General features: G+C 43.9%; 1 protein-coding gene and 1 long non-coding RNA gene across 2 annotated transcripts in view; both read right to left on the bottom strand.

The window, feature by feature from the left end:
• The window catches only part of IQCJ (IQ motif containing J), a gene marked incomplete at its 5' end in the record, with an annotated part of 440,976 nt that overhangs the window by 57,286 nt on the left and 357,235 nt on the right, over positions 1–26,455 (bottom strand). The window lies entirely within an intron of this gene.
• The window catches only part of LOC307186290, a 153,490-nt gene continuing 137,613 nt past the window's right edge, over positions 10,579–26,455 (bottom strand). The window contains exon 3 of the long non-coding RNA XR_013828312.1: positions 10,579–10,763. This is a non-coding gene — a long non-coding RNA (uncharacterized lncRNA). The remainder of the gene's footprint in view (positions 10,764–26,455) is intronic.

Below are 26,455 nucleotides of genomic sequence, written 5' to 3'. Positions count from 1 at the left end.
AAACATTTAAGTCATGTCATTGTCCCCAAAACCCCACAGGGTAAGTACTATCAATCCCCACATTTTACAGATGAGAAAGAGGTACAGAGGCGGACTTACCTAGGATCACACAGCTAGGAAGTGATAATGCTGGTTCTCTGCTTCCAAAGTTAATGCTTAAAACCACCACACTACACTGCCTGTTAAAGGACAGCTCAGAATTTGTTCAGTGGAAGAGATGGGCATGGCTGTTCTTAATCCAAGAGCGAGCATGCACTAAGACAAAGAAACACGGAGGAACAGGCACAGTTATGCTGGGTTCCACTCGCAACGACCCTGGGGAAGACATTCTCTCCTGGCTTATATCATCCCAGTCTTACCTGCTAGCTAATTCAGATTATGCATTTTATTTTAAATCTAATTTATTCTCTCCACAGGCAGACACTCTTCTACTGAACCCCAGCTGCCTTTATCCATGCAGTCTACCATAAGAACTTCTCTGCTTACTTCAGCTCTCTCCACTGTCTTCCCTTCCATGCTGCCTGGTTTCACTCCAGCTCCGACAATTTTCAAATCACACTCTAAAACCTCTCTTCTGTCTAGATTGTGTGTCACCACTCTAGCATTCCTTCTAAAACTGTTTAGCAAAGAAATAGAAACTTGATGATCCACACCAGTGCTTTCCTTCTAAACTCATTTGCCTGCTCAACCAACGAAAAGAGTTGCGATTTATTGCCATTTAAATGGATTCGTAATCTCCCTTCACTATTCCCTGGCTATTCGACATTTATAACTCACAATTGACAGTAAAGTTGTTGATTGCCCCTCTTACCAACAGACGACCCTAATGTCCATTTATTTCGAACTACCAACAATATTTTCGATTCTAAACTTTGTTCTGTGTGGGCACAACTTGCCCCTCACCTAAAGGATGACCAATGGGACACACTGGCGAGTGGGAGGGAGGAGCTCCATTAACTATGATGCTGGGCAACAGGCTTAAACTGGAGGTGTCCTAGGAAAACCAGGACATATGGTCACCCTAATTATCTACATAGCCTCCTTCTTTGCTTTAAAATTTTTCATAAATACTGTTCAAATGGGCCAGGGTAATTGTAAGCAAAGGATTTAAATTTGGAGGAGTGAACTTAAAAGCCACCATCCCTCAAATTCTACATCTGCCCTTTCTCATCCACACAATGGCGTAACTCATACATTTGACACCCAGGGTGGATTTTTTAATGCCTAACCCAATATAATAAAATTTGTTTTCAGAAAAAAAATTTCGCTAATCAGCAAAAATAATAGTTTCTTGCTCTGTTCTTTACTTTTTAAACAATTAACAATTTTAAAATAATTCAATATTAAAGATATTTAAATTCAGTAAAATACTTCACGTACGAAACAAAATTTGTATTTACCCCACAAAAATGGTACATCTTGTAATATGCACTCCACTCTGTTTCACTGTTTTAAACTCAGTCACAAATAAAATTTCAAAGTATTTGCACAGAGTGACAATTAAAGTAACTCCAGTTATTTCTTGGTTTTTAGAATCCATGCGTCATCATTGCTTTTTATGAATCTACTACTTACACACAGGAACATGTAGCTCCAGGCGCTGAAGACATGAACTGTTCTAAAGTAACCTCAAACAATTCCTAACCCTATACACTGACTCTCAAAACAAGCACGTGTTGTTGACTCTGCCCATCAGGGGTCAACTGCATAACCTGAATTAACTCTATGTAGATACAATGTTTATTAAAGGCCAACTAATAAAAATGTGCTCATGTGAAACTTACGTATATAGTATTAAAACTCATCAGCATTTCAGCAATTGTTTAAAACATACTAATGAAAGATTTGTGGGGAGGAGCATTTTGTCACTGACAAAATCATGTCTAATTGTTGGCCTATGGTGATAATAAAAAGCAGACTGACTTTTAGTGGTTTTTATTACTTTTTTAAGTTCCCTGCAGACTATGCGCCCCTTACTGTCTGCACTGGGCAGACGGCACTCACAGGTCCACTCCTGGTCAGGCACAGCTTCCACAAGGCCATGGCCTCTCCAACTCACTCAACCACTCCTTCCTCTGAGCTCTGGCCTCCCTTCTCCTTAGCTTTGTCCGTTTATTTTGGTGTGCCTTGTGTCCGTCTTTACAGGTGTCCGTCTTTACAGGTAAGATGACTCATGACGTAATAGCATAACCCTTTTTTTTTTTTAATGTTTAGGCATTGTGCTGACAACTAGAATATAAACTTCCCAGGGGGGAGGCAGATTTATTCTCTCATCATCAGAGTGGGAATTCACTAGTCTTCATTTGTGTGATCTGTTTTATCGTCACTGCCAAGACATCCCCCCTCCAGCTTTTATAGTACAAATTGAGGTTAGCATGGAGCAGTTTCATCCAAGCCCATCCCTGGCTAAAGCAAAGATAGTTCATTCGTTTCTGAGGGCTGCCATAATGAATTATCACAAACTTGTGGCTTAAAACAACAGAAATTTATTCTTTCACAGTCCTGGAGACCAATGTCAAGGTATCAGGTATCGGCAGGATCACACTCCCTCCCAAGGCTCTAGAGGAGAATTCTTCCTTGCCTCTTCCAACTTCTGATGGCTCTAGGCATTCCTTGGTTTCTGTCTGCATAACTCTATAACCGAGCAGGACCCTATGGGGCCTCCCCGGGACAGACCCCTCCCCCGTATCCTCTGCTTTGGCTCCTCTCTGAAGTACCTAGATAATAGTATCTGATGCACGTTTCCTGAGCTGTTTTACAGATACTAAAACCCCCACCAAATGGAAGAAATTAACTACTTGATGACCATGAGCACATAGCCCTGAGACCTACTGGTGTCTAAGGATTGAAAATGTTAATGCCTGTAACTCCACCCTGTTACCTTACCATCAACCAATCAGAGAATTGTGCAAAAGCTGATCACATACTGGGACTCCCCTCCCTCACCTTGCCGGCAGGGCAACTAAGCCCATGTGCCACAACTACTGAGCCTGTGAGCCACAACTACTGAAGCCCGGGCTCCTAGAGCCCGTGCTCTGCAACAAAGAGAAGCTACCACAGTGAGAAGCCTGCACACCCCAACAAAGAGGAGCCCCTGCTTGCTGCAACTAGAGAAAGCCCACATGCAGCAATGAAGACCCAACGCAGCCAAAAATAAATAAATAAATAAAGTTAATCCAGTGGGCTTAATTTGTCTAAAACAAAAAGAAAGAAAGAAAAAAAAAAATGCTTTGCTGAAACCCATCGTAGAGTTCGGGCTTTTTGTGCACTAGCTGTCCCGGCCTCCATGTCGGGCACCTACAAAAAATGCTGCACTTTCCTTCATCACAACCCCATGGAGGTAGATTGGCTTTACTGCATGTGGACCCAAGTTTGGTCTGGTAACAACTCCAATCTTCTGGTCTTCATGAGACAGGAGATAGTTGGGCCCCAGGCTGGGAGGCTGGAATTTATCTCCTGTTACTTCGAGATAAAGATAATGGCAGGAGCAGAGCTCTGCTTGAGTAAAAGATAAGGAGGCCACATTTTTCTTGGGATTGAGGAGACCTCTCAGACCACACATGTGCAGAAAAAATCCTCAGGGGTCAGAGAAGGGCAGGGGCGCCAGCTCATAATACGTCCTGCCAACCTCCCAGGAGCCCTCATTCCGGAATCCATCCTGACTAAACGGTGCACACACACATTGGAAAGGTCCCTGAATCAGACCAGATATGGACAATAAGCAAGATGATTGCCCAGAGGGAACCTAGAAAACCACCCCCATATAAGCAATTGAAGCCACCCCAAGAGCTCAACTCTCTCTGAGCCCTCTCGCGTGTCCTTTTCATACGTACTCTGCTTCTAATAAACACTTTATCCTCTTCACTACCCTCCATCTCTTTGCTGAATTCTTTCCTCAAAGAAGACAAGGACCAAGGTCCTGTTCCAAGGCTGCTAGCCCTCATGGCCTAGTGGTTAGGATTCGGCACTCTCATGACCGTGGCCCAGGTGTGATTCCCTGCCAGGGAACTAAGATCCTGCTTCAAGCTGCCGTACGCCGCAGGCCCCTGAGATCATTCACACGGTCTCCTCTCAGTGTTCTTTCTCCTATCTACTTTATAAGGACCTCTGCCATCGGCTTTAGGGACCTCCCTAATCCAGAATAATCTCACGTCAAGAGATTCAGATTCTTAATTACATCCGTAAAGACTCTTTTTCCAAATAAGGTCACATTCTCAGGTTGCTAGGGTTAGGACATGAACATATCTTTTGTGGACCACTACACAGCCCACTACAGACAGTGACAGTGTTGGGTTAATCCAGGAAACTTCCACAAATAAGTTGGAGGAAAGAGAATTCCCTTTTGCAAAGTGAGGATTGTTAGGAATTGAGTAGTTTCCAGCCCAACGTTCAACAATTCTGCCCTGGGGACAAGTTCCTTGGAAGGAGGCTAGGGAATATCAGAGACCCAAGAGGCAGAGAAAAAGAGGCTTAGGTTTGCGCGGACCTCTCCACAGAGGAAAGCAGTGGGAGCCAAGAGTATCGCAAAGAATACAGAGGGTGGGAGAAAGGATGTGGATGGTTCAGGTCGTGGCCCCTAAAGGCTCATGAGCTGGGGCAGCTGACTGCTGACGGGTCCCTTTTATGATGGAGAAAAGTGGAAAGTGTCAGTAGGACTAGCTGGGTGGGGTGAGGTGAGAGCAAAGGCCGGGCATGGCACAGTTGCTCTAGGGATAGCTTTTCCTGGAGGAATAGTCTGATAGTCTTTCTATCACCTGTGAGGGGTTCCTGGAAGCACTAATAAAGAGCCCTTTCACGCTAAAAGGTCTCTGGACCTGATGGTGCATGAAGACTTTCCTCCCTTCTAAGTTGCTGCACTCTCACACTAGCAAATGCACATTCATTATCTTGTCACAACTCTGCTAACGGGTAAGTTTTAAAATAATGGTGCTCTGCACCACAGCCCTAATTGCCTCTGAACTATTGTATGTTTGCCTTCTTAGCATGTGTACAAATGAAGTCAGAAGATCTGGCTGCATTTGTTTTTCTGCTTGTTCAGTTAGCGATGCCTACTGGAAAAATCAGGGCAATTTCCAAGTGTCCCAAAGGTTCAGGATGAAGTTTGTTATTACCCCTCCCAACACCAACCAGATGGAGCTAGATTTCTGATAACAGCCACAAATTTTCCCAAAAAGATAGATCTTTTCAAAAACAACTTCCTAGTCTTGTTCGCTATATTCCCCAAATGCTAAACTTCCCTTCTTACCAGCTTTCGATGAATGATCAGAAATCTTATTTACAACTTCTGTGAGTGAGAACAGGACTCCTTTAGGCCTGCTTACCCCCGTGACACCAGAGCAGCAAGAGCTCTGAAACCCAGCAGTGCAACGGTCAAGTGATTTTCAAAATCATCTCTTTATTTTGTTTTTTCAAAATAATATACTGGACATTTATTTTTCTCTCTCTCTTTTTTTTTTTTTTTGTGTTACTCGGGCCTCTCACAGTTGGTGGCCTCTCCCGTTGTGGAGCACAGGCTCTGGACGCGCAGGCTCAGCGGCCATGGCTCACAGGCCTAGCCGCTCTGCGGCACGTGGGATCCTCCCGGACCAGGGCACGAACCCGTGTCCCCCGCATCGGCAGGCGGACTCTCAACCACTGCGCCACCAGGGAAGCCCTATTTTTCTCTTTGATCATTTTATGGTACCTTAAATTTCCCCATAGCTGTTCATTTTGAAATTGCCATCACTTTTAACTTTCATATTTTACTGATAAGAAAAAAATATTGATGGAAAATAAAACAATAAAGCCTTTATCAACAGTTTATCATGACTATACACAGTTGAATTCAGTAACCACTTGGATTTTGAAGTAAAGTTCTGAAACATGAAGAAAATCATAGAATATTAACTATTAAATTAACCATTTAGGTCTATGGCATGAAAGCAAAAAGGAGTTGCCAAAGTAGGGCATGTAAATAGATGGAATGTATGAATGTCCTTTTCTAGTATTGCATGTGAAACAAAGGCTGCTGGGCTCAGAGGCTCTGTATGGTAATTCTAGAGCTAAGTTAAAAGTCTATTATGATGTTGACCATTGACTAATATCTTGGGATCTTAGAAGAGAGCAAGATAGAGAAACCAAATTACTAGGGTTCAGGAACTAAAAGTGGAGTCAGCAAATATAGATGTCTCAAGAAATTTGCAAGTGATAAAACCCTATGGAACTTTGGACAAGGTGCATAACCTTTGTGTATTTAAACTACTTATAGCTAAACTAGAAAATTTATTCAGTAAATATTAATTTTCCTCCTTCCAGTACTTTACAAGATTAATGCAAGGTCAAATAAAAAGTTCCATTGGGGTTCTTTGGTTGCTAGCAACAGAAATTGACAGGCTAACTCAGGGGACAAGGAAAAATTTATCAAAAGAATATGGGGTAACTCACAGAATTATGAGAAAAGATGAAGAAGTAGGTCTCAGGAAAGGGCAGGAACGAAGGCAGAGTGAGAGGATGCAGGTAGCAGAATCTAATGGTCCACCTGTTCCACCATTCACAGGGATGAATTATGCTATCCACTTTCAGTCTCGTATTACTCAGCTAAGATTCCTGTTCTAGGGAGGGAGCACCTGACTGACTGGCCGGGATCACACAACAACCCCTTGGCAAGAACAGGGTGGGCATCTTGACTGACAGTTCCAAAAAGATTGTTAGTCCCAAATGGGGAAGATATTGTTCTTCAAAATTGGGGTATTGGGCTTCCCTGGTGGCGCAGTGGTTGAGAGTCCGCCTGCCGATGCAGGGGACACGGGTTCGTGCCCCGGTCCGGGAAGATCCCACATGCCGCGGAGCGGCTGGTCCTGTGAGCCATGGCCACTGGGCCTGCGCGTCCGGAGCCTCTGCTCTGCAACGTGAGAGGCCACAGCAGTGAGAGGCCCGCATACCGCAAAAAAAAAAAACCCAAAAACAAAAAACAAAATTGGGGTATTGTTACTTAAAGGGAAACAGCTATCAGGTACATGAAAACAAGGGATCCTACGATGGTATGCAATACTGTTTGGTAAACTACACAGCACCACATAAATGCCCATTGCAGTCATTATGACTCTTCAGTGGAGAAAATTAGGAAAAAAAAAAAGGAAATGTAAGAAATGGCTTAGTTTAAAAATGGAAGGTACCAAAATACAGAAAATGGTGGCTAGAGGGGAGCTGGTGGGTGTGCGCATGTTCCACTGAAGTCGGAGAAAGTGAAACTGAGAACAGGAGTGACTGAGGATCAAGAGTCCAGAGTGGGTGGGAGGTGGCATTTCCAGGATGGAGGGACTGGCGCAGGCGAACACTCCCATTTCTGAGCTGGGAAGGAGGGAATATAGAAGATAAAGGAAACAAGGGAAATCTGTGACAGAGAGAAGCTGAGGCACTGCCCATCCCATTTATTTTCTTAATGCTTCTAACAAAGGGAAGGTGGTACCCAGGGTTCTGGGGGTGGGGGGCTACAGAGAACACAGCGGGAAGAAAAAGAAAAAGAAAAGCTGAAACGTTTTACAATTTGGAAGCAGAACTATTAAATTGCCTGAATTCATATACTGGAAAGAACCACGTCAACCTAATTCCTGGATGCCACTGGGACTGTTCACATGAGGGAAACCTATCCACACTGCTAGCTGCCTTCTCTGCATGAGATCGTGTAGTGAAGAATTTAACCTTACTGAAAGAGAGGTCTGGCCTGTGCCCTCGGCTCCTGTGAGATAATCTTTGTTCAGTTGTGGTCCATGAGCTGGCCAAATTATTCACAATATGAATAAGGCTAAGGGCTGGCCACTTTGAAAAGACCATCAGTGTGATTGAGGGTGGAGGCTTGGAGTCACACAGCATTAGTCGGCCTGGAAACTGAGATCAACCACATGGGAAATTAATCAATCATACCCATGTAATGGAGCTCCAATAAAAACTCTGACCGTAATGGCTTGGACGAAATTTCCTGGTTGGCAGTACTTTGTGTATTGTCACACATTGGTGCCAGGGACGCGCCATGGCCTGACTCCACAAGGAGAGAACTGTGGAAGCTCCGCAGTCGGCACTTCCTTGTCTCTGCCCTATGCGCTTCATCCCTTGGCTGCTTTTAACCTGTATGTTTTCCCTGTAATAAACCAAAACCATGAGTATAAGAGCTTTCAGTGAGTTCTGTGAGTCCTTCTAGCAAAGTATCGAAGCTGAGGGTGGTCTGGGGAGCCCCTTGAACTTGTAGTTGGTGTCAGAGGTGAGGGCAGCCTTGAGGACTGTTTCCTCTAACTTTACAGTTGGCCAAACTCCTCACAGAGACACAATGCATGGTGCAGAAATGTCTGCTACTTGTCAACCTGGAAACAAACGTGTGAGGCCAGGGGAGTTGGCCCGGAGTGGAAGCTAGGGAAGATCTGCCACTTGGCAATTCTCAGTCTGAGATCCACAGCAGGACCTGCCTGGCTTAGCACCCTTCAGAGCATCCGTTTGCCACCCAGTGATACCAGAGGTGACAGGTGCAGCCAGCAATGTACCGAGTGCAGAAGCACAGCATTCATTCAGTCCCACTCAGAAACCTCCCTGTTCCATCAGATACTCCTACTGCCAGCACATACCCACAATGGTCACCTCTCTCTAGAGTCTACCCAACAGGGATCCCTTCCTCTCCACACACACAGATCCTGTCTTCTCAAATACCTGAGGACCCAGCCCTGTTAGGCACAGAGAGATTCATGCATCATTACCGCAGAGTGAAGATGGCCACACATTTTCTGACATTCCTCCCATTGAAAGATGGGTTGTTCCCTCCCCTTGAATCTGAGCAGGCGCTATGACTGCTATGGCCAACAGAATACGACAGAAGTGACACTGAGCCATTTTCTGTATGAGAAACACAGCTTCCATCTCCTGTCTCTTGGAGCACTGGCTCTGTGGGAAGCCAGCAGCCCCGTAAGAAGCTCAATCTAGCCACTAGAAAAGATGACTGACCAGCTTCAACTGTTCCAGCTATCTGAGCAAGGGGCCAAACCTGAGAGTGAGGAAGCCCTTGTGCACATTCCAGCCTCAGCAAATGCGATCTAAAGGAGCAAGAAGAGCCAGAATTGAGAGGGCCCCAGGCGAGCCATTCTCGCCATCTACAGTTATCTGATCCATCCCAGCTGAGGCCACAGTCATGGGGGGGTGAGGGGGGCTGTGCAGAGAGGAGCCATGCAGCTCTGTCCTGTGCAGATTTCTGACTCACGGAGCTGGAGAGATAATAAAAGGGTCATAGTTTTATGATATTAAGTTTTAAGAAGTTTGGTATGCAACAGTAGATAACCATAGCACTCCCTCATAAACGGGGCCCAGTCTTTCATAATGGGGTCTCCGCCATCTCATGCCCAATGGGGCCTGGTTCTCTCTCTCACACAGAGCCATGACCCTCTGACAGCTGCAGAAACCAACCCTGCTACACACACAAGAATTCAATCCTCTCTCTCCTGGGGACCCTTTGTCCTCCTACCTCACGAGGACAAAGCCCTTTCACACGTGGGGACACAGCCCTCTTACACCCATGGAAAACTGCCCCTAACACACATGCAAGGACTGAATCCTCTCCCATCCGGGGACTGAGCTCTCACTTGCCTGGAATACCACCCTCTTATGCCCACCTGGAGATATTTTGATGGCCTGCCCTCCGATGCTCAGAGATGCCTCTCTCTCAAACAGGATTCGGCCTGCCTTCCTCACCGCCCCGCTCTCGTGTACACACTCACAAGAATCCAGCAGCCCCTCATACACTGTCTTTCTGTCTTCAGCTACAACTTGCACTTAACAGTGGCCTTGTAGAGACCATGATGCAACCGTCAGGGTCCGATGTGTACGTCACTTCTAGAGATCCACATTTCCAACCTCTCAGGAGGAAAGGGTGGTGATGGGGCAGACTGCTGGGCAAACGGGTGGGGCTGAGAGCGATACCTGGGGCCATGCTGTGACAAAAGGAACACACACTACACCAGAAAACCCAAGACCCAGGACGTCCATCTCTTCTCACCACTGTGAACTTGACAAGTGGCCTTACTTCACAGAGCTGCAGGTTCCTTGTCGCTAAAGTGGGCAGAGTCACTCCACAGACCACACCCTCCACAACTGTGGTTGACCTGCTCAAACCAGTCCCTTCAGTACACAGTCCTATGTTAGATGACCACTGAAAAGGGAGCAGAGTCTCCTCTTTAACTCAGTGGTGTTGGGAGTTCACATCTTGAACAAAGGAGGAAAAGTCTTCACAGGATATCAGAGGTTATTTAATTTCTGGGTAAGAATAAACAGGCAGCAGAAAGGGATTTAGTTAATGACACATTTCCTAGAATGCTGATCCTCTAACAGCTATCACATGTAGGTCAAAAAGCAGTCAGAAATGTAAGAGTCAATTAAAAGCCCATAGTACCTTATCAAAAAGAATCTGAGTTACTTGTCTGTGGGCTCAGCTGTAATCACCGAGCTAAAAAGAAAGCTGAGCGAGGCAGCTCCCTCCTTTTCCAAACGGCACATGCGGCAATCTGCACCATTGTGCTCCACTGCCGCTTACACAGCCCCAGAACAAGCACGTGGCTGGCGTTTACGATTCAGTTAGCTTGCCGCCATAGGGCCTCCCTCTGTTTTGGCAGTTGGGGTTCCTATCAGGGAAGGCCAAGGGCGTCCAGAGGAGCCATTCAGGAACGGCCACCTCTTTATCCTTATCTGCTTCAGGAGAGAACCAAGTCTGACCCTTCCAGAAAGATTCTGAGGGGATCCCCAGAAGGCATCTGAAAAACAAAGACAAGAGTATGAAACTCCCTCAGGGAACAGAAACTGAGGAACCTGCTGTTAAATCACGTCTTCATATTTTGATTTGCTTCTGTTTTCATAAACCACCTGGCTCTTAGTTTTCATGTTTGGCAAAGGATGTTGATCTATCAAATGATTTCACCTTCCCTTTCAGCTCTCAGACTGAAAACTGTTCTTGTCTTGGAACATTCCAGAAGAGAATTGGGGTTTATAGATGAGAAAAACTTTTAACCACTAGGATCTTGAAGAGTCTTTCAAGTTGCAAATGAATCTTCAAGAGGCTAATGAAGCTATGGACACTGTCCTCTGGAAAATATGAACATGAACTTACACACAAAATTTACATACTTTTTCAGGGAACCTATGAGTCAATAGGATCTTGGAAGTGAAGTGACTTGCCCGAGGTCACACTAATTACAGAGGACTGGGAAAGAACCCACATCTCCCAGCTTCCAGTGTAGTGTATTTCATGATCTCACATTCTATGCATTGGAAAAACAGACTCACCAAGTGAATCAACTAAACCGTAAGCCCCATGACGGCAGGGATCAGAGGGATTCTGCTTTCTAACCTAGACCATAATTGACTCACTCATTCATGGAGAACACTGTCAACAGTTTTGCTTTTATTTTTATTTATTTATTTTTAACATCTTTACTGGAGTATAGTTGCTTTACAAGGGTGTGTTAGTTTCTACTGTATAACAAAGTGAATCAGCTATACATAAACATATATCCCCATATCTCCTCCCTCTTGCATCTCCCTCCCTCCCACCCTCCCTATCCCACCCCTCTAGGCGGTCACAAAGCACCAAGCTGATCTCCCCGTGCTATGTGGTCGCTTCCCACTAGCTTTCTGTTTTACAGTTGGCAGTGTATATATGTCCATGCCACTCTCTCACTTCGTCCCAGATGTTCTCTTCCAAGACACTGAATCTTCAGCAAGGGACCAGGACAAAAGAATCAGATTCATTTAGGGGTCACACCCCAACCTGGCCCTTCCTGCTGGAGGGCCATGGCGGGGGCTCTTGCTTCCCTGGTCTTCAGCCTTCCCATCAATTGTGAGAGTCCCCCCTACCACCACCAATCCTGCCAATCAGCTCCCTTTCACTTAAATCAGCCCAAGCAGTTTCTGTGTTTGCAACCAAAGAACCCTGACTGATTCATGAAGAAACCCAGGGAGCAGGCTAACCCAGATCATTCCACTTCCTCCCCGATGCCACAGCCCCATCATACTGCTAGGTGACTAACTGCTTCTCCTCCCCCAGCTATTCACGGGGTCACTCCGTCTACTGGTAAAAAAAAAAATCCCTGAACCAGTAGACAAGACATCTGGATACCAGCCCTGGCTGTGCCAATAACCAGCTATGAGTCTCACTGCTATTCATTCACCCTCTAGGCAGCAAGTAGTAGCACCCCCTTACACTCCTTACCATGAGCCGGATACTGTTCTAAGTGCTTTACATGTAAGTGATTTATCTCTCACAATCGTTTTACAAAGATACTACAGTTATTCTTCTTTTTTCAGATGGAAAACTGAGGCATGGAGAGGTTAAGCATCCTCACAGTGACACAGCTTAGAAAGTAGCTTGAACCCAGAAAATCTGAAGGCTATGTGCTCTTAGCCACTACACAATGCTGCCCTTCTGGGTTTTGAACTTTTCTCTCCATTGTAATTGGACTGCTTTGAGGATCTTCGTCTCTGTCTGGAAGAGATTTATACTCTAATTGTAGAGCATTGTGACCGAGCATGAAGGGTCCAGGACTGCTGTGCCCTCTCCTAAATGTCTTGGTCCCTCCCTTCAGCTCCTAGTAAATGTTCAGCTCATGCCCTCAGAGCCTATTTAATCAAGACAGTGAAAAGCTCTCTTCTTGCCACACCTATGATCTTCAACTTAACTATCTGTTCTTATTGCTGCCATAACAAATAGCCCCAAACATAGTGGCTTAAACCAGCACACATTTATTAGTTTCAGTTCTGGAGATCGTAAGTATGAAATGGGTCTCACCAGGCTAAAGTCAAGGTGTTGCAGAGCTGCGTTCCTTCCAGAGATACTAGGAATCAGTTTCCTTGCCTTTTCCAGCTTGTAGAGGCTGCTTGCATTCCTCGGCTCATGGCCCCTTCCTCCATCAATGCTGGCTTCCAACATCAAAGCCAACTCTGTAGCATCTTTTCAAATCTTTCTCTGACTCTCTTTGCTTTGGTCACAGCATCTTCTATGACTCTTTTAAGCATCCTTGTTATTATTGTTAAAGCCCACCTAGATAACCTCCAGATCTCAAGGTCCTTCACTTCACATGGGCAAGGTCCCTTTTGCCATGTAAGGTAACATATTCACAGGTTCCAGGGATTAAGATGCGGAAACAGTAAGGGCCATGATTCTGCCTACCACGCTGCCTGAATGCACAACAGTTAAATCTACCACAACAATGGAAAGTAACTTAGGCATCTAAGTCCAGAAACAATGATGGGAATTCCACATTTCTTGGACTATTCTAAATGAATATTTATTAAAGGATCTAATCCTCCCTCTGTGCCAGAGAAATGGGGGCAGACATCCAGAAGAAGGGAAGATCATAAGTTGGGACTCCCTCTGAATAACTGCAAAAACTGTGTGAGCTATTATTTTTCAATGCTTTTTTGAGTCTATCTTTATTGTTTAGATTCAGAAGCAGTTGGCTTTTCAAGCCCAGTGAAGCCCCAAATTTCTGGATTCTCTATATTACTTCCCATTTTAAATCTCAAACTAGCCAATTTTTGCTCTAATATCTTGTCTAATGAAGCAAGAAAAACCAACCAAATGTCCTGCCACTGAAGTTTCCAGCTTTCCAGGCTGAAATGTCTATTTCCTTGCTCCCTGACTGCAAATTTAGAACCACATATTTTAGGTTTGCATGTGGCAATACTCACTTCATGGTACTCATTTCTATACTAGAGTAAGATCACTTGTTGTAACCAATTGATCTCAAAGGGTCTCCTGCACAACTGAAGTTTATGTCTTATATAGGCCAATGTGAGTGTGCCAGGTTGGTGAGTGGCTTTCTTTCATGAGGTAATTCAGTGCCCTGGGTCCTTTGCACCCTGTGGCTCGGCCATCAGTTCCCATGTCCTAGTTGCCATCATTTACATCTAGCTCACATAAAGGGGAAAAGAACATGTAAGGACCACAGACACATCTTTTAAGTTTTGGGGCCCAGAAATGGTACACTTTTCTTCAGCTCAAATTCCATTAGTCAAAATCATTGGTCAATCTGCAAGGGAGGCTAGAGTGTGGTCTACTTCTGCTTCTGTTTCCAAAAAGTATACATTTTAGTTGGTTTACCAAAGTGAGAGTTCTGGGGTGACTGCCCCATTTGCTCTGTTTTAGAAGGTAGTAGATAGTATCTTGGAGTTACGCCTCTAAGATTCCATGATTTTCCATTTTAAATATTATTCAGATCACTGATTTCAGAACAGCATCACCCAACTTTCAACTCCTTTCATTAAATGGTGGAGTGGAGTGCAATGGAAAGGACACAGATTTTATCATTAAAATAGAACTGTGTTTGAATCCTGGTTTATACCTTCACTACCTATTTCATCTCTGATGAGTTACTTCATTTCTTTGAACTCTCATTTTTTTCCCAAGAAAAAAAGAAAACTTCACCCAAGATTACCTTTCCGATACATCTCATGGTCTAACCGCTCATATATCAATGGCAAAGCTAATAGCTTCTCATCATTCTTTTAATATCATGTCATCCTATTACTTTTATGGAGAATGTGCCCAGGGGAAGTAACTGCTCACCCAGCTCCATTTCTAGGTTGTAGGAAGAGTTAATACCATATTTATTATATCTAACAGCATGCTTTGTATATACTAGATACTCAGTAACGTTAGGTCCCATTATTTTCTCCTTTCCCTTTTCCAGTTGTTGTTTAGAATCAGAGAAACTTGCCTCTGTGAGAACTTGTTTGGTGCAGTGAAGTACACGTGCTTTTCTACTTGATTACAAGTTTCACAGTCCATCTAGTTACCCTATAACCATTGAGGAAATGTCTCCATTTCTGCCACACATTCTGTTTAATAGGATAAAGCTCATTTCAGAGATTGCTGGAGAGCACTTTTCATTAGGATTTACAGGACCTACTTTTTTTTTTTAACATCTTTATTGGGATATAATTGCTTTACAATTATATGTGGTGTTAGTTTCTGCTTTATAACAAAGTGAATTATATGTGGTGTTAGTTTCTGCTTTATAACAAAGTTAATCAGTTATACATATACATATGTTCCCATATCTCTTCCGTCTTGTGTCTCCCTCCCTCCCACCCTCCCTATCCCACCCCTTCAGGCGGTCACAAAGCACCGAGCTGATCTCCCTGTGCTATGCGGCTGCTTCCCACTAGCTATCTACCTTACGTTTGTAGTGTATATATGTCCATGTCTCTCTCTCGCTTTGTCACAGCTCACCCTTCCCCCTCCCCATATCCTCAATGCTCAACATCATTAATCATTAGAGAAATGCAAATCAAAACTACAATGAGATATCATCTCACACCAGTCAGAATGGCCATCATCAAAATATCTAGAAACAATAAATGCTGGAGAGGGTGTGGAAAAAAGGGAACACTCTTGCACTGCTGGTGGGAATGTGAATTGGTACAGCCACTACGGAGAACAGTAAGGAGGTTCCTTAAAAAACTACAAATAGAACTACCATATGACCCAGCAATCCCACTACTGGGCATATACCCTGAGAAAACCATAATTCAAAAAGAGTCATGTAACAAAATGTTCACTGCAGCTCTATTTACAATAGCCCAGAGATGGAAACAACCTAAGTGTCCATCATCGGATGAATGGATAAAGAAGATGTGGCACATATATACAGTGGAATATTACTCAGCCATAAAAAGAAACGAAATTGAGCTATTTGTAATGAGGTGGATAGACCTAGAGTCTGTCATACAGAGTGAAGTAAGTCAGAAAGAGAAAGGACCTACTTTTTAATTCAAGGCCTTGTGGTATTTACAATTCAACCAGGGAGTCAGAGTACATAGAGCAGAAAACAACCTTCCCTAGACCAGTGGTTGCAAACTGGAGGCCGCAGAACACATCAGCCCATGGGCATGATTTGTTTGTAAGTACTATGCTAGTAAAAATTTTGATTTGGTTTCTAACATTTAAAAGCCAGGAGATATAATATTAAACTGGAAGTTCTGGCTTCTGGAGAAAAATGGGAAGAGCCGGCCACATAGGGGCCACAGTACCACAAGGTAACAGTGTGCTCAGTGGACAGCGACTACTCTTTGCACAGGGAGAAATGCTCCAGTTTGCTTCAGCTCCCCGGCTCCCTTACCCCCGGTACCTGCCTATATTCCCTGCCTGGCCCCTGTAGGCAACTGGGTTTGCGCCTCACATTCTGGATCCTATGGCCTATAAGGTACAAATAGGATTGCTACTTGCATAGTTCCTATTCCTGCAGGAGAAAATCGGTTGGATCAAGTGACATGATTTTCTAAATTTTCTAATATTCTAGGAAAATCATTCTCACAGTTTGAGACTGTACTTCTCACCAGCTGATCCAAGGCAGGCTCAGATGCCATGATCAGACCTGTGTTTCAGCCAGGCTTTATCTGGATCTAAGGTGGATTGGAGGTGGGAGAAAACAGAAAACAAGGGCAAGAGTTTGGAAGAGAGGGAGGGAATGGTGGTTTGAATCAGGGCGATGGTAGCGGCAATGGAGAAATGCCAGACGTGGGAGATTTTAAGGAGGCAGAATCAACAGGAGCTAACAACTGATTGGATTCTAATATTAACCTACCCTTCACCAACTTCACAGATCTTACTGGACTTTCCACTCACATACTCCCCACTTCAGTCAGACTCTACTGCTCATTTTCCAATTTCTACCTAACATTCTAATAGGTCACTTATACACAAGTGCCAAAAGAAATGGAGGCATCAAAGATGAATCCAGTTTTAGGTGACTTTAATGAAGACAGAGAATTCAGGAGAACAGAAAACATTTCTTTTCTTTTGCTGAAGGTGGGGCATGGGAGAAGGCTGGAGGTGGGGGAAGTTAAAAGGTTTACTGTGGCACATAAGAATCAAGAAATGGATGAAGATGTCTAGGAAGTAGTGACATAATATAAAAGCAAATCACACGGACTCTAGAACCAGAATGCCTCGGTTTGCATCCTAGCGCTGTGACTTCCTAGCTATGTGACATTGGGTGAGTAAGTTACTTAACTTCTCAGAGCCTTGATTTCCTCTGAAAAATGGGAATTAATAATTGTGCCCACTTCATAAGTGTAGTGCAGGAGTGAGTCTAGGACCTTAGAAAGAGACATGAGCCATCACAGTCGTGGACAATGAATGTGCTCCCTGGAGAAGACACTGCAGAGGGAAGAAAGCCAAGAGCAGAGCCCAGCTAGGAGGCAGAGACGCAGATGGAGCCCTAGGGCAGCAGTTCTAAAATGCGGCTGTATATTATAACCACCTGCAGAGCTTCCAAAAAGTACTGATGTCTGATCTCACCCCCAGAGATGCTGACTGAATTGTTTTGGCATGTGGCCTGAGTGTTAAGAGTTTTAAAAGCTACCCAGGTGATCCTAATATACAGACAATTTTGAGAACCATATTCCTAAGGAAAGGATTTCTCATTTTAAAATGGGCTCCATCCATCAAAATGTAGCTCTAAGTGTAAATTCCAACAAAGCCCTTTCTTATAACATTACTGTAGGTCAAGGACTTGTTAGAAGATATAATAAAAATAATAGCTACTAGCAATTAGAGTAGAATAATGTACTGATTATGAGCATGGGCTCTGAAATTAGGCCTGGGTTCAAATCACAGCTCTGCCACTTACTTAGCTATGTGAATCTGAGAAAGTTACTTACCTTTCTATGCCTTAGGATATCACTGTCTATCACAGAGGGTTGTTTGTGGGGAAAATGTATTAATATGTGAAAGGAACTTAGAACAGCGCCTGGCACAGAGTAAGCACTTAATAAAGGTTTGCTATTATTATCCTTATTGTCATTATTGAGCATTTATTGGTGCAGGAGTGACCCAACCAAGGAGGCTATAAGACGGGATTCTGGAGAGAGGTTATCTGCTAGCCAGCCGCAATGACGATTCCATCACTACTAGGACGGGAAGAATGGATAGTCCCTGGCACACTTTAGCAGTTCAATTGTTAAAATTTTAACCAACGGTGAACTGGAAAAGGATACCAGAGGAAGGGAGTGTACTGGCAGATGCAATATATCAGATGTTTGATAAATCCTGGGAAAATAATCAGTAATTGATAATAATTGAATACCACAGCAAGTGTATATAGTAATATTAACTCAGTCCTTCCCAAAAGGGATTTATGACCATTTATTCAGGTACCCATACACTGAAGAAAGAGAAATATTGAGACATTTTGAGGACTCTGGACACTGATACCCCTTGGCCACTAAGTAGACAGAATGACTGAAGCACATGATGACAGCCAGCCTCTGTCACTGGGCCCTACCAGTTTTGGCCAATGGCCAGATGAACAAAGAAGGCCATGGGGATATGGATGGAGGGTACACAAGGGCCCAACAGCATGGGGCTCCTTGCACCAAGTCTTATCTAGCTTCCACTGCTGTCAAATGTCCTATCTGCCAGTAAAAAAAACCAGTGATCCTCCACGTGGCACCATCCCTTGAGAAGACCAACATCTACTTAGAGGCAAGTTGATTAGATTGAACCCCTTCTATTTAAAAGTGATAGTGATTGATCTTGACTGGAATTGACACATATTCTAGGTATAGATTTGCTTTCTCTACCCATAGGGTCTCAGCCTGCCCTACTACCCAAAGGCCTACAGAATGTTTGGCCTACCAGTATGGAATCACATATAGTATCAAGGAACTTGAACCAAGTTCCTTGAACCAAAGAATCCACTTTGGAGCAAAGAAGGTACAGCAGTGGGCATATGAGCATGGAATCCAGTGTTCTTATCAGTTACTGCAGAAGCCATAAGCTGCTGTACTCAGCTGATCTTTGGAAGAAGTACTGAGGTATCAGTTTGGAGATGACACTTTTCAAGTACTGTCTGCCATGAATAGAATACATGGCTCTGGAACCAAGGGGTGGAAGTAGGAGTCCCAGTGGCGTACTTGGGGAGACCATGTCTCCCATCTTCACAACTCCAGGCTCATCAAGTCCACAGGTCCTGGCCAGCAGAGAGGGAGTATTTCCCTCTGACCAGGTGTCTACTGGGGTGTCTCTTGGTAATCTCCTGCCCAATTTTGAAGGTCAAATGTAGCAGTCACAGACCAAGAAGAACATGGTAATCAGGAATTCAGACCCCTCAGGGATGAGAGTCTGGATTGCCTCACAAAATAAGCCACTTTGACCTGCAAAAGTGCTGAGGGCTAAGGGTGGGTAGTTGAGGAAAGAAATGATGAGTATCAACGTGGCCCTGAGACCAGCAGCAGTGAAGGGGCTGAGATTCATCTTCTAACCTTCCTCTTGTAAGCTTCCCCTGGAAAGAGGCTAACCAGAATTCTTGATGACCTATTCCCAAATGGGATGAACTTAATATTTGAAGACAGTGGATCTGAGCACGCAAGTGGTGAACTATAGTAGATGCTGGGGTGCACGGTCCAGGTTGCTCTTCAGGACTAAGACACCCATTCCCCCAGATGCCAGGCGTGTTGGCCACTGGTGGCACACAGCAGCATCCCTCCCAGGAATTGCTTTTGGCTGAAGAAGGCTTCCTGGCTCAAAGGGGTTGCACCACCTCCCACAGGTGGTACATATCCAATGGCTGGTAATGCAGGGATATGAAGGCCAGGCCCACTTACCTCAACTCTGGACAACTCTGGTAGGCCATTCTAGTTCTAGGGTTCCCAGCTGGGGCCTCTGTTACAACTGCTTCACAGTTCAACTCCTGCCTCTGGCCAGTCCTACTTCCTTTGCTCCCTCATATAGGTGGTTAATAAGAGTACTCTCCCATAAGTATCTTGACACAAACATCCACCTCAGATTCTGAAGGAGTGAATCTACGACACCAGAATAAAGGTTTTGTACTTAATGGGTAAAAAGGAAACTTCCCTCCACCCTAAATTCACTCTGGATGACAGTGGCAATGCATGGATTGTAAAGGAAATTTGTTTGTCTCCAAAGCATGTAATTATTATTAATAAAAGTAAAAATGAGAGATGCCAGGGAGAGCATGCTTAAAGGAGCCAAAATTCTGATTTTTAAGACAAGATCATCTACCAAGATATCTTGGAAAGCAAACTCCCTCTAATGCCTTCAGCATAAATTCACGTGTGAGCTTAGTTAAGAGGGAAGATTTTACTCTCGCCCTCTGGATTTAACAGGACAATGTCATTACTCTGGGGAGAAAATGTCAGCTTCCTAAGGGAAATTATTTTCTGCAAAAACGTCTGAAATGGCTTCAATGGCCCCACTGGTCTCCTGTACAGAGAAATGTACCAGAGATACTGACAAGAAGGTCATCATAATGATAAAATATAGACCTCTATATAGGCCCCAATGGGGAGAACTGAAAACAGAGCTTGTGTCCAAATGCCTCTGTTTCCTGAGCAGAATTCTTAACCTTGGCCAGAGTGTTTTCAGAACGCTTTATACTAACCTGTAACAGAGATAAAATCTCCCTGTTAAAATAGCTATAATGTTAGTCACCTCAGGGGGATGCTGTCAGGCTTTGCAAAGTGCTTTGTGGCTCTTCAGATAAAAGCAGAGATAAAGCTACAGTGTTATTATTTTTCAACTTGGAGGGCTATCTGGCTAACCCTCTGCATGAACTCACTCTAATCAACCAACTCAAAAGCCTTATATAAGCTAGAAATCCCACTTGCCACTTCATTTCAGCGATGACAGGGAAAACAACATGACCACTTGCTCCCTGGGTCTGAGGAAGTGTCAGACTCCCAGCCTGGGGAACAAGAGAGACTGAGCAATGAATTTCAGACAGTGCCTTATTGGGGGGAGACGGGGTAGCACTGCTGCTCCCCTCACAACAACCATTACATCCTCGGGCAAAATCTAGTTTCCCAATCTGGAACCAAGATGCTTATGATCAGTCCCCAGCCTCCTCCTCCTGCTCTTCCTCTCCATCCTCCTAACTAACAGAGGCAGGGGCAGCTAACTCTACACCGAAATCCATACTCCCCCTCCTGAGTATAGAGCTGTTCTGGGAAGCAGCTGACGGCCATGTAGGGCCATGGGACCTGCTCTCACCATGTGGTATGTGTCACTTTCAGGCCTGGGTTAAGGTTAAGAGGAGTTGTGTTTTTCCACATCCATCTGCTGACTAAATGCCAAGGGCTCTGACATGCTAAGGGATGGTGAAGTCACAGAATTGAAGAACTCCTGAGAACAGGAATATCACCATAGTACTGTTTTATGAATGAAAAATAGGCCTCTATTGTGTTAAGCACTGAAATTTGGAGCTTTATTTGGTACGATATCTAGTGGTACCCTAACTGTATGTACAAAAATACTTCTTGAGCCATTGCTATGTGTCACGAACTTTTCCAAGCATATATCCCGAATATCTCTTGTAATGCTGACATCAAGCCTACAAGGTAGCTACTACTGTTATCCCCATGTTATTGATGAGAAAATGAGGCACAGAAGATTTAAGCAAAATGTCCAAGGTCACACTGCAGGTAAACAGTGCTGAGTTCAGTGCTGGATCCTTTCTACTGGCCCCAAGACAATGCCTCCAATAACCTCTCTTCCTTTCTCCTCTGTGCTCCTCAGGCTACAGCCTAACCAGACCATATACCTCATGAGTAGTCTTACCATTGGGAATGACTTTCCTTTCCTCCATCTTTTCTTGTCAAATCCAACAAGGAACTGCTGAACTTCCAGTTGCTTCTGAAGCAGTCCTTTCCAACAGGACTCACCCCTCTGCTCCAAAGCCTTACTCTGTCCTTCACTGGTCATCTGTCACCAGAGAAGAATGCACTCCCTAACGGGCCTCCTGGCAGAATGGCTGGTCCTTTTGTAGGGCTCTCAGATGAGGCTTCCAGCCTGGGAATGCAGTGCTAACTTACCTAGCTCAGAGCTTCACACATTACCTGGCAGAAGTAGGTGCTCAGGAAATGTTTATTGGATTGAACACATGCACATAAAATGCAAAGCTGCCAACCAGTGGTTGTTAACTTAGAGAATAACATGCCAAGAGAATAACATGCCAAGAGAATAACATGCCAAGAGAAACGCAAGGCTCCTGTATCAAACCCAGAAGAACCTGGCTTGGGAAACGAGAGGCTTTCTCCAATTCATTACAGCTGAGCAGGTGCTAATCCTGACTCCAGGGCCCAACTGCGGTCATACACGAGTGGGTGCCACGTACTTACAGCCACGTTTCAGGAGCACTGTCATGGGAGGATTCTACCTAAAACTGGATCTACCCTACATGCCCTAGTCACAGCTGTCTAGTGCCTGAAATTTTACAATTAAAGGTCCATTCCTTGACAAAGGTTAAACATTTTCAGATATTCATATCCTGATACAAATGGATTTGTTAGGCCCTTTCCCAAGAGTGGGCTGTGAAAGGTAAACAAGGGAGCAGGAAGACCTTAGCACAACAGCCCTGCAGCTTAAAAAGGGGGGAATCAGAATCAGCAATGAGAGGAGAGATGGGAAAAGAACAACTGGGACATGGAACACAAGGCTTGCCTGCTTTACAGGTGTGCTCAAGGTTGGTCTGAGTCCGAGACAGAACCCCACAGGATTACATGCCTTTTTGTGGAAGGAGGAAGCCATTGACCCAGTCTCCTATTTTTTTCAACCTGAGTCTCCTTGAAAGAGGACTCAGAAAAATCCTACCCTTGGCCAGGACTAACTGCTGACTGCCCTAGGGCAGCAAATATCACACAATTAGTTTCTAGAACTTCACTTACTGTCTCTGTCAGTTTCAGGAACTGCCTGTCACTAGAGCCCTCTAGTGCCGGAGGATGAAGCTATGTGCAGTATAAAACAATGAAAGAGCCAGAATTTGCTAGAATAATCCTCATCTTAGATGGTCCAGGGCTAAATGTTACAGCTGGCTGTTAGCAAACTGTGAAGGGCTAAACATTGATTTGTTAATTACAGATAGCTAAAGTAGGCTTAAATATATATATATATATATATATATATGTATATATATATATGTATATATATATATAGCTCAACCCTTCTTCTCCCCACCCTCAGGGGCTATGAAAGTATAAAATATATAATAAAATAAAAATCCTATCTTCTACTGTAGCCCCAGCTTCCCTTTCCAAATTTCCTTTGACAAAAAGAAGAAGGTTAGCTGTAGTAGTTATTTCCTCAACTAGTAATTTTCCCTCCTAAACATCCCCACCACAGTTGCTATCTTCTGAATCCTATCCTCCATTATATCTAAGTTCTATTAATGACACAGGACCTGACATAAGCCTGCCTCTATTGCATGAATTCAGATGTGCTATGAAGTCCCCAATGGCCAAATTCCTTCTCCCCAATCCCATTACCACCACCTTCCCCAACTGAACCTGTAATTTCATCTTAGAGCATCATCCTCTCTGGCTTAAATCAAATTCCAGTTTAAAAATATAAATCTTCCTAGAGGGAAAATTCCTAAAACCATTAAATGAACTGAGACTATAAAAGTCAGCTTTTATTAATTCAACTATCCAACAAGTAATTTCTTCAACTCCTACTATGAGCTGGACACACTGATTCAATATAGGTAACATGTGATTTTAAACCACAAGGTGAAGGAGGGGGATATCAAGGAAGGTCTGAGAAACTGCCACAACCAAGAGGAGCCTAAGAAGAAATGAAAACTAATTATAATATAGTACCCTTAATGGGATCCAGGAAGAGAAGAAGGATATTAGGTAAAAATAAGAGAATCTGAATAAAATATGGACCTTACTTAATAATAATTTATCAACATTAGTTCATCAATATGACAAATGTACCATATACTGTAAGGTGTTAATAATAGGGGAAAGTGGGTATGGAGTATGTGGGAACCCTCTGTATTATCTTACCAATATTTCTGTAAATCTAAAACTGTTCTAAAAAATTAAGTCTATTTTAAAAAAGAAAAGAAAGGAAGGCTGAGAACACTAAACATACCCCCTCCTTTTCCTAATAGTGCCCGAATTTCCTTTAAATCACCTCTCCCTTAACACCAGTGGGCAACGTCGGTGGGATTCATCCCTGTTCCAGCTCCAGTGAAGGGCTCTCATGGTCTAAGCCAATTAGAATATCCCGCTCACCTGGGCCACTGTGACTGGTTCAAAAATGGCCCAATCAGAGCAGGAGCTGCTTGCTGAGGCCTTAGGAAAGAAAACCTTTTACTCTTCCTCTGGACCAGGGTGTGAGAATCTGAGGCTTCCAAGGCTGCAGCAGATATCTTATTACCATGAAGAGAATAAGACTGAGGGGTGCTGTGAGACAACTCACATCCAATCGAAGCAAAGCTGAGAAGCAGGTCCTGCTGCCATTATTTGAGCTTCCTAGTCTACGACTGCTCCTGAGGACAGCAGTGCCTTTGGGCTTCTGCCACCTGCAGCATGAAAAATTGTTACTAATCTTATGGACGTGCACACTTCACAGCATTGCCCGTGGTGGCCACCTGACTGAGCAGGGAAGGGCACCCCCAGAGAGATGGTCCTGCCTTGCTGAAGTCACCAGGGCTTGTGGTAGAGCCATGCTCACTTAAAGAGGCACACACAGTCACAGTTTCATAGGGCTTGTTTATGAGTTTGAAAACAGCCGCAAAAAGAGTGAGATGTGTTAGACAATAGGCCCCTCTGTTTTCTTTCCAAAAGGTCTATCACAATCAATCAAGTCACCTTCCAGTTCTAGGCAAGGCTCAGTAGAGGTCAAAGGGTCATGCTTTACTTGAGTTCGACACCGAGTTTTCAGTCAGGAATAAAAAAGTTGGACTTCAACAGCCATGGAGGCAGGGACCACTTCTCTCTTGTTCACCCTGTATCCCCAGGGCTTAGCATACCAGTAAGTGTCTAATAAGAGCTCAAGAAATGTCTGCTGAAAAAAAATAAATTGCTAAAAGTTGTCTTTATTTAACTGTAGACTAAGTTTTCTAGATTGAAAGGAACATTCTGCTATAACAGCATGCCCAATCCAGTGTCTTCAAAACAGAAACCTTGAGGCAAGTCACAAGATTGGACGCCCAAAACCAACATCTTAAAGGGGAGCTCAGTGGATTCCTCAAAACTCCTTGCCTGAGCAATGGGATGTTGTCACCCTGAGGCTCGTTTTTCACTCTTCAGAAAATTAGCCAAGTGATTCAAGAAAGCCTGTCAAAGATGACCAACCTGACATTCCATTTTATTTCTCCAACGGCATGTTCAAAAGTGCTGTGCTGGTATAGACCTGCTAGCTTAGATTGATGGGTGAGAAATTTGCTGCTCTGTCGTTAACTGCCTCTTGCTAGATGGGAAGCAACTTTTTAAAAATAGCTAGAGATTCAGGCTGGTGAAAAAAAGAAGGATAGAAGAGTAACAGTCACCTTTCCTCCCATCTGAATTTGCTGAGCCAGGAGGGTGAGCACATTTTCTGTGGCTTGAAAGCAATGGTTGTCTCCTTAATAATATCTACAGCATGTAGGGCTATTGACCCGCTCTTGACTGTAGCTTCTATTCGCTGATTACAGACCTGAACAACAAATACATCAGGGTTTCAATCTGGCTTTCCATGATGTTTGGGTTGTATGAACTGTTTTGAAATGAGCTGTCTTATTGTTAAAGAAGCAACTTAGAACCAAATGCAAGCAGACTGGACACTGAATCACTGTATTTGAAGGATTATTTTCATTATGGTTTGGGACCCTAAAAGTTGGGATTTGTTCATCCACCCATTATCTACCTATTCAATCAATTCAACTTTCCTTCCTTTATTCATTCAGCATTCTTAGTGTCTACCATGTACTGTAGTATTTACATGGTGCTATGCGTTGGGGATATACAATTGCTTATGCTGACCTAGATCCATTATATTTATCCAAGACCCCAAAAGTTCAGCCCTTACTGGATCAACCTTTACTGTAGCATTATTTCCATCCTGACTATCCTACTACCCTGTCAACTCTTGATGGATAATGTAACTGCAGTCATTTTTAATGATGTCCACAAATTCTGTGATACTCTCCTCCTTCAAAAGGTGGAAACTAATTCCCCCCACCTTAAGAATGGGCTGGATATTGTGACTTGCTTCTAATACATGGAATATGACATAACTAACAGTGTGTGTCTTCACAGACTAGGTCTTAAAATGTTTATGGCCTCCTCCTAGTTCTCTCTCTTAGAACACTTACTCTAGGGGAAGCTATTTCCCATGTTGTAAGGACAATCAAGCAGCTCTAGGGAGAAGCCCACATGGTGATGAACAAAGGCTTCCTGCTAAAAGTCAGCAAGGAACTGAGGCTCCTGTGAACAGCCACAGGAATGAGCCATCTTGGAAGTGTACTCTCCAGACCTGGACAAGCCTTTGGATGACTGCAGCCCCAACCAACATCTTGACAGCAACTTTGTCAGAGATGCTGAACCAGAACCCTTTAACTAAGCCATTCCTGAATTCCTGAACCTGAGAAGCTATGAAATAATAAATATCTGTGGTTTTGAGCTGCTGGTTTGGGGGTAATTTGTTATGCAGCAATAGATT

This window comes from Stenella coeruleoalba (genome assembly GCF_951394435.1).
Source record: "Stenella coeruleoalba genome assembly, chromosome: 5".
In the NCBI taxonomy this organism is placed as follows: domain Eukaryota; kingdom Metazoa; phylum Chordata; class Mammalia; order Artiodactyla; family Delphinidae; genus Stenella; species Stenella coeruleoalba.
Note: the sequence above shows the minus strand (reverse complement) of the source record. Positions and strands in the feature narration are given on the sequence as shown.